We start from the raw sequence: 9,281 nt of genomic DNA, 5'->3' as shown, positions 1-9,281 counted from the left end.
TCAGCACCGGTTGCTATTATTACTTAATTCAAAAATAGCTCTGGAATGTAAAAATGTTGCAATGGTTATCCTTATGTCAGCGGTCACAATTGAAAAAAACATGCTTCCTGTTTTCTGTACTCACACTGAACAATAATTTAGGGCAGGGGTGTAAAACTCGATTTCTGGAGGGCCGGAGCACTGCAGAGTTAAGAGTCAATCCTAATTAAACACACATGACTCAACTAATAAATTCCTTTGGGGTTATATGAAAACTACTCTGGCCCTCCAGGAACTGAGCTTGACACCTCTGATTTAGGGCATTCACTTGTACAGTTCCTAAACTTAGGTTTGTACAGAACCTAAAACAGTTCCACAAAGATCCCTCATAACTGCATCTTACACTGTTTCAAATATGTTGCATTTGCCAAATCTCTTGACTGGTTTTATATTGTGATAATTATTTTTGCTTTCATTAATATTGACTGATCTCCCCACAAAGGCTCCAGCTAAGTAGCCATGGCCAATTCTCAAAGTAACTTTGTATCCTAGCAGTTTTAGCTCTCTCAAAGGTTTGTTTACTTTGAACTTAAAGGAAGCCTTTAAACACCTTCATTGTAACCACTTTAGGATATTCATATGCACGTTTGGCTCAGCTCCTGAAAAAGCTTTTATGGCGATGCTGTAGTCTTTCTGACAGAGATCAATTGGTGTAGGGAAAGTGGATAAGACGATATCAGGTTCTTCCTCATATTTCTGTCAATAGCCAAGCTGCTGAAGATCAGTCCAGTAAACTGCTGTACAAATGTGATGTGAATACTTGATCCCAGTTCAACCACTCAAAAGTGCATATCCAACTAGATTTTCAGAAGTTTACCAATTGGGCTGATTTTGTATCACAGACCTGTAAACCCTGCTGGATGAAGACATCTTCTGTAGAGCTGCTTTATAGCTGATTCAACTGATGAATTTTCCAACATCAACACAGTTACTGAACTAAATCAACACTAATCTAGCTGAATAACTTATCTGTTTATTACTGTAAAGCTTAGCCCTCAGGGTATTTGTAACTTGCGTTTGCAAAATATTCACACTCACATACAAGCATGTGTGTGTATTTATATACAATAATTATACACAATGAGATGTACACAAATATTTATTATGTAAATACAAACTTTTATTTTGGATGCAATTAATCACGATAATCGTCTCAGCCCTAGTTAGAATATAGCTAGCATATATAATAAATATAATGAAATAATTTCATAGTGCCTAGACCTGCCAACAAATGCTTATTGTTAGAAGAAAACAAAACAATCCTTAGACATAGACCAACTGACCTCAATCACACCGGCTCCCTCAGAATCAACTGGCCTGCCAATCTCCTGCGGCTGCTTCTCTTTCTCTCTGCTAAAATATCTTTGAATATCCATCTCATCTGCTCAGTGAATTGAAGGATACAATGGTAATAGCATTAACAGGGATCCTATGACATTTAGTTTTCAGTGACAACAACATTATATGGGATTGATATTGTTTTAGAATATGCCTATTATGGAGATAGGTTATATTATTGGCAAATAATAAAGAGTTGTGATTAGCTTGCTAAGTTAACCCTTTCTTGTATTTTGCTTGTTCACTCTAGCTAGACTACAGTTTTCCATAGCAAAAGAGAATATCCCCTTTCCTTTACCTCAAGAAAACGTAGCTAATGGTATGCAGGTAATTAAAAACAACGTACAATTTCAATCTGTATCACGACAATTAGTAATATTCCTTTCGCCATTAGCATGTGTATCGGTGTTACCAACTTATTTCAATGGAAAGTAGCTAAACCCCACCTGAAAAGTCGCTAAATGACGTCATCCACTAATTAGCATATTCATGACGTAGGTGCATCCCATTGTCTTGCCTCCCTGTGCCCACGTACAGAATTTTAATGCATCCAAATTCTCAATAAAACTGTTTTTATTACTATATTTTAATGTTTCGGTTGTCAGACAACAGAATTAATATTATAATGACTGAAACGCGGTCCATTAAAACTACATAACCAACTCTCAAAGATCAATCTGCATTAACATCCTACTCATGGCATTGATTAATGAAATCAAATACTTATACTAGTCAATGGCTGATTTCGGCTACACTTGCATTTACAATGGAGTTAGAAGCAACAGAATATCTTTTTTTAACTGAAAGTGCTGCTTCTCTCTGCACTCGCTGAAGAGAGAGAGAGAGCTCACTTTCATGCGGCAGTACTGAAGAGTCTCAGAGACTAAATAATGTTTGTCCAAGAAAGTCGCTAGATTTGTCTCTAGTCACTTTTTGGGGGGTCTGAAAAGTTGCTAAGTCTAGTGACAAAGTCGCTAAGTTGGCAATGCTGGGCAGGAGGGTGCATACCAAGTTTAGACCAAACTAGAGTAACGATGAGACGAGATGAATCCTCCAGTTACTTGCAGCGCTCCGGTCTGCAGCACCCTGAAAGCTGCCAGTTCACATTAATGCAACAAGACAGTGCGGTGCATCATCTTGATAGCACAACGACTCTTTGTACTTCTGTCCAACTCTCAACATTTCGCCTATTTTTTTTGTTGCTGGATATAGATCTTTTGTTGCGTCTAAATACGGTTGTTGATAAATTGAATTGTTATTGACTGTTGTTGTTCTTATCATTTAGGGGGGCTTATGAACATTTTAGGGTGGCTTTTAAACGACGTCCCAGCTACACATACTTAATCAGTGAATAATTACATATTAACAAGGGATGTTAAATGGGGTGGCCAAACTACAACCTATTTGATTACTGTAGCATTTTTCTCACCTTCCAGCAAATTCTACAATCAATCTTTAACTATCCTAAAGGTTTAATGACCTATGGGCACTGTGAACTCTTTGGTTTGCCAGTCTTGATGAGCTGTAATGTAAGGTAAAAGCATACTAAAAGAGTATAAACAAATCACTTTAGCATTGATTTCTCTTTTAAAGAGCACTCTGTCAGTGGAACGAACAGCCAATCAGTACGGTGAGACTGGCCTCTCTCTACACTGGCACAAATGCAAAAGAATGTTGTTTCAGATTCACTATCACAAATCACATCTGTGTCTAAACGATGACTGCAGAGGTCATTTCCTATTTCATAAATGTTCATATGTATCATACATTATGAGTAGCATCTTATTTTCTTATTTTTGCTTTAATGACAGCAGCACTCAAGCTTCATGAAACCTTACAATCATGTTCACCAGCATGATTTGAGAATGTTCCAAAAAACATTTTGTGAATACACAAATTAAATCTAAATGAATAATATTTTGTCGCAACGTGTTGTGAGGATAATGTAATACACACGACTACGACGAATAAAGGTAGTAGTCTTTAATAATCCACCAGGCAATAATGTACAGAAGAGCAACAGTCCAAACACAATGCTAACAATGAAGACACCGGACAACCAAGCACAAATGGGACTGAACTAATATACACATGATAGTTACACTCACACACCTAAACATAATGACTAAATTAATTGAATAATCATGATAACAAATAAAACATGGCCAACTGTAATGAAACACAAAGTGTCCAAACCAAAAGTCTCCATTACAAGGGGTTCGAGAGCACTTTGTAGCGACCAGTTCAATCAAAACTAGTTGCTTATTAGCATTTATTATTAGAATATTGTATGTTTATTAGTACTTTTAAAGCACATATTAATGCCTTCTTCTGCATGATCATATTTTGCATCCCTTAATCTACCCCATACCTAAGATTTAATTCTGAAAAATTCAGTTTATTGAGGCAAAAGTCATAGTTAATAGTTATTTAATAGAGAGATTTGGTCCTTGGTCCATGAAGTGATGATGATGAAAGCGGTGCGTCTACACGCAGCTGCTTCTCTCTTTTCTGTCAGAACGGTGTTTTCCCCTCTGCCAAGCGAACAACGTGAGTGCTTCCAACACGAGTCTCTTCCTTCAAGCAGACCTCCACCCGAGGAGCTCTGGTGGAGGGATTCCTTTACAAAACAGACAGAATAAGTTATCCAAGTACATGCATGCTTTCCCACAGTGCAGAGCTTACAGCTAGAGTGTGTTTCTGTAACGCAGTTGGGGGTGTGTCCAATGAATGTCTCTCCTCAAGCAGGCATCACATAAGAGGATGTTAACAGAAGAATTCTCTATTGAATAAACAGAGTAAGTTATCCAAATACATGAATGTTTTTCCTTAATACAGGGGCAAGGGCTTACGGCTGGAGCGTGCGTTTCTGTACAGCAGACGGAAGTGTGTTCAATCTATGTCCGTCCTCAAGCAGGCATCACATGAGAGGACATTACCAGAAGAATTCTCTATTGAATAGACAGAGTGAATTATCCAAGTACATGTATGTTTTTCCTCAATGCAAAGACAAGAGCTTATGGCTGGAGTCTATTACTGTAAAACAGACAAGGGTGTGTTCAATGTATGTCTCTCCTTAAGCAGGTATCACATAAGAGGACATTAACAGAAGAATTCTCTATTGAATAGACAGAGTGAATTATCCAAGTACATGTATGTTTTTCCTCAATGCAAAGACAAGAGCTTACGGCTGGAGTCTATTACTGTAAAACAGACGAGGGTGTGTCCAATGTGGCTCTCCTTCAGGCAGGCATCACATAAGGGGGCGTTGGCAGAGGAATTCTCTATTAAACAGACAGAGGAAGTTGTACAAGTGCAGTTATGCTTTTCCTCAATACAAGACAAGAGCTTACGGCTGGAGTATATTTCTGTATAACAGACGAGGGTGTGTTCAATGTGTGTCTCTCCTTAAGCAGGTATCACATAAGAGGACATTAACAGAAGAATTCTCTATTGAATAGACAGAGTGAATTATCCAAGTATTAGACAGACAGAGGGAGTTAGTATACAAGTGCAGTTATGCTTTTCCTCAATACAAAGAAAACAGCTTACGGCTGGAGTGTATTTCTGTAACAAAGACGAATGTGTGTCCAATGCGTCTCTCCTTCAGACAGACATCACACAAGAGGATATTAACAGAGGAATTCTCTATTGGACGGACAGAGGAAGTTCTACAAGCACACACATTCTTCCAAAATGTAAAGATGAAATGTCCACATTCAGCACCTGAAATCCCTCTTCAGTGACAGCGAATAAGAATAAAATATGGAGAGTGCACGGCGGTCAATACATATAATCCCCACACACTGCTATCTCACTTAAAGCCCATACGGTGTGACACATCAAATCAGGCACTGCATATCCACTCTCTCAGTGCAATAAGGCCAGCACTCACCCCACGATCAATCCTTTCACTGTCGTACTGAGTCCGTTCTCATCTCATAACGAGGGAATTCGGATGCCTCCTTACTGGCACAATAAACAGAGCTTTCTCAGCATCGCTCACACTCAGAAGAAGAGAAACAAGAATTCAATGATAACCCAATCCAACCACTCTCAAGTGACGCTTACACTCATAATTAATACACTTAACAACGTCGTCTTCAGCTCAGTGCGGGTGCATACATTCAATCAAAACTGATGTCATACTACTTATCTCCCTTCCGACGATGATAGTGTTCTCCAGTCTTCACTCAGTCTCCATATCTCACTCGCCTTCCAGCATTTGACATCTTCAACTCGCGTTGCACCCTCAATACAGCCACGCTCTCACAACACTTCTCAGAAACCTGCCCGAATCAGCGACACCACCCAAGAACGACTTCTCTGCAGGGAGAACCCCGCAACTGTCTCTTCGCTTTCCCTTTTGTACACTCCAATTTCCCAGCCTAAATCCCCCACACCTGATGTGTATCGGTCATTATCCGCCGTTGTTATGGTGATAGATACACAACCGGAACCGTCCTGATGTTAAAATGACACCGTCCCGGAGGGAACACAACTTCCACGGAGCTTAGTTCCGCTTCAACTCTGTCACTTCGTGACATAGTCATCTCTGTTCAGTTTAAATAGTGTCTGTGCATTTATTTGCAATCAAGTTAACGATATCGCTGTAGATGAAGTGACCCCAACTATGCAAGCCAGAAGCGACAGCACCAAGGAACTGAAACTCCATTGGTGACAGAATGAAGAAAAAAACCGTGGGAGAAACCAGGCTCAGTTGGGGGGCCAGTTCTCCCCTGTCCAGACGAAACCAGCAGTTCAGTTCCAGGCTGCAGCAAAGTCAGATTGTGCAGAAAAATCATCTGTTTCCTGTGGTCTTGTCCTGGTGGTCCTCTGAGACAAGGTCTTTACAGGGATCTGTATCTGGGGCTCTAGTTGTCCTGGTCTCCACTGTCTTTCAGGGATGTAGTGGTCCTTTCTAGGTGCTGATCCACCATCTGGTCTGGATAGGTACTGGATCTGGGTGACTGCAGTCACCTTCTGATCTGGATTCAGACTGGATCTTGTGGCTACGGTGACCTCGGAATAAGATTGAAACAGACTAATATTAGCGTAGATGCCATTCTTCTAATGATGTAGCAAGTACATCGGTGGTAGGGGAAGTGTTCCCGGTTCCAATTTACCTAATTAATGCATCCTAAAAATCCATTAACGGATTTGGATATGAAAAGCATATTAGTATGTTATGTGTATGCCAGGTTAAAGAGATGGGTCTTTAATCTAGATTTAAACTGCAAGAGTGTGTCTGCCTCCCGAACAAGGTTAGGTAGGTTATTCCAGAGTTTAGGCGCCAAATAGGAAAAAGGATCTGCCAGCCGCAGTTGATTTTGATATTCTAGGTATTATCAAATTGCCTGAGTTTTGAGAACGTAGCGGACGTAGAGGATTATAATGTAAAAGGAGCTCATTCAAATAATGAGGTGCTAAACCATTCAGGGCTTTATAAGTAATAAACAATATTTTAAAATCAATACGATGTTTGATAGGGAGCCAGTGCAGTGTTCACAGGACCGGGCTAATATGTGACCAATCACGGAAAGTAGGGACACAAGTCGGTTCTGGGGCAATTTGAGTTATTCACATATTCTGAAATTGTAGTCTCCAAGCTTTCCAACGATGTGTAACACATGGAAATCGGATAATATTTGGAGAAGTTGTGGCCATTTGAAGGTAGGCACTCAAAAAACCTCAAAAAGCAGAAAATAGCCTTTAAAGATTGTGCAATTCTCACTGCTGCGAGTGACAATGGGGCTCATTTACATCTCATTTACCCCCTGCATAGCAACGACAGACACAACGGGAAAAATCGGACCGCATACTATTAATAATAAAGGAGAATGTGCATTGTAAATGTCAGTAATTTATCTTTTTTGACTTTTGTAAAAATGATTTAGAGGCTGAAATATGTGAGTTTTATCTTTTAATAAAAAATCTTTAATCTTTAAAATGTGGCCATCATTTTTAATGTTATTATTTTAATGTTTTTATAAACAAAAAGTACATATTGATGCTAATTTTATTTGTTATTTGCTGGTTTTCTACATATAACTTGGTGCATTGATTTCATTGTGTAGCATTAGGACTTTTTTAACAGGATTCTGTGATAACCGATGAGCTAGCTAATAACAATAGGTAGATATGGGAAGGTCTATACATGGAGTAAACATGAGATAACGTGTACGTGTTCTTAGAATGAACACAAAACGGCAAACTTTGATGTTTATGGAAACTCACCCCATAAGAAACAGAAAAGTATTCTTGCAGATCCGAAGTTTGCACTGTTGCCTCTAAATGTTATGGATTTTCCCCATTTCTCTGTCTTTATCCCCATCAAATGTTACTATCGATATAGCCTCTGATATCTTATGGTCCAACTCGTCTGACGCTGGTCCAATACATTCTTCCTCGTCGTCATCTTCGCTCAGTTGTAGATTAGGGATATTATACAGTCTTATTATGCCGCTTTCATCTTCGCTCAGATCGTCTTCAGAATCAGTGAGCGCTTGTTCGCTAGAGCCGGCCAGAGCGCTGCATAGTAAGTAGCAACGCTTCCCTCGGAGGGTGGGGGCAATAAAAAAAGAAACAAAAGCCGGCTTATCCAGTATGGAAATACAGACAGACAATGAAACACCCATACTGCTTGCTAGAATCTCCGACAAACTAGCTGATTTCAACCTCAAAATGTACGCTTTTAAATATACCAATACTGCTATCTCAAACACGGAGAGGCGTCTTTGTGATCAACTAACAGATTCTGCAAAAAAAACAAAATCACCAATTTTGAAAAAAAACGCTTCTTTCTCATTTTGCTCGAAAGTTGTGCTGCCGACTTGTGTCATTGGTTTCCAGGACGGGTCACAATTATTTTTTTTACTTCTGCTTTTATCCTCCCCTGCCTAATTCCCCTGTAACCACCAGCTCTCCATCTGATCGAGGTTAGGTTGGAAATTTCTCGCATAACAGTCTCATATGCTGGACCTATGATGTTTTTGTTCTGTTCATAGCAACCACCTTACTGATGATCCGGACTTAAAAAGAGGCGGCCCTTGAGCGGGGCTCCAGTGCAGGAGGGTGGGTGAGTATGTAACCCTTTCTCTAAATACTTATGTGTATTAAATTGCTTGTAGTTATGTGTCTACTAACAAACTCTGTGAGTTTCCTTTACAGTGCTTAGTTCGTGCTCTGGTATTAGGCGGCCCGAGATCACAGGCTTCTGCGGGAGCCTCGCTGATCATCGGAACTGCACATTACTGCAGGGAATATCATGGATGTCCGGCCAGGTCACCCTGAGGGGACTCCTGGCTGCTTAGTTGTGCTGTCGCATCCAGCGAGAAGTGGAGCTGGTAGTTATGGAAGTTTTCCTGTATATACTGCCTCAGGTGATGCTCCCCTCGCCAAAGGTTCGCAAAATTTGAGTTTGCCTCTCCCATGTGGTTCAGCGCCTCTGCGATGCTTAGGAACCTATTGAGAATGAGAAGTTGTCGTCATAGCACAAAGCCCCTCCCTCGATATCATAGTCTCCGCCACGTTGGAAGGATACCGGCGGCGAAACAGGATTGTTTACATGTGTTGTTAAGAGGAGGTTTTACAATGCCTGGAAGTTACTGCTGCGTTAAAAACTGCTGCAGTACCTCACACGATACATATGGAAAACATAGGAACAATGGAATACATTTTTTTTAGGTTACACCAAGCGCAAAACAGCGGTATTTGGAGAAGCTCTCAAGCATACAAAATATCGACCCATACGAGCTCCCTGCAGCAGCACAGAGACCTGGACCATTTACCTCCATGCACACATATGGACATTGGGAATTATATTTTTGGTTTAAGTTACTACACAATGCAGGAGTTTAAAAGTCACAAGTCTTTGGAAAGTTACGAGGCTTTCTGCTGTGGCT

At 40.2% G+C, this 9,281-nt stretch overlaps 1 long non-coding RNA gene across 3 annotated transcripts; it reads right to left on the bottom strand.

The window, feature by feature from the left end:
- Positions 1-3,338: 3,338 nt before the first annotated feature.
- On the bottom strand, positions 3,339-5,884 carry LOC127946510 (uncharacterized). Of its 3 annotated transcripts, none has more exons than XR_008151108.1 (4): positions 5,273-5,884; positions 4,566-4,661; positions 4,063-4,328; positions 3,339-3,997 (listed from the first exon to the last, which is right to left on the bottom strand). It is a non-coding gene; the product is annotated as an uncharacterized LOC127946510 (long non-coding RNA). The 3 variants fall into 3 exon arrangements; XR_008151106.1 differs by having other exon boundaries at positions 3,339-4,328; positions 5,273-5,384; positions 5,527-5,884; XR_008151107.1 differs by having other exon boundaries at positions 3,339-4,328.
- Between the last annotated feature and the right edge of the window lie 3,397 nt (positions 5,885-9,281).

This window comes from Carassius gibelio, chromosome A24, assembly GCF_023724105.1.
Source record: "Carassius gibelio isolate Cgi1373 ecotype wild population from Czech Republic chromosome A24, carGib1.2-hapl.c, whole genome shotgun sequence".
Taxonomy (NCBI): domain Eukaryota; kingdom Metazoa; phylum Chordata; class Actinopteri; order Cypriniformes; family Cyprinidae; genus Carassius; species Carassius gibelio.
The sequence above is the reverse complement of the archived record's forward strand: the minus strand, read 5'-3'. Positions and strand labels throughout refer to the sequence as shown.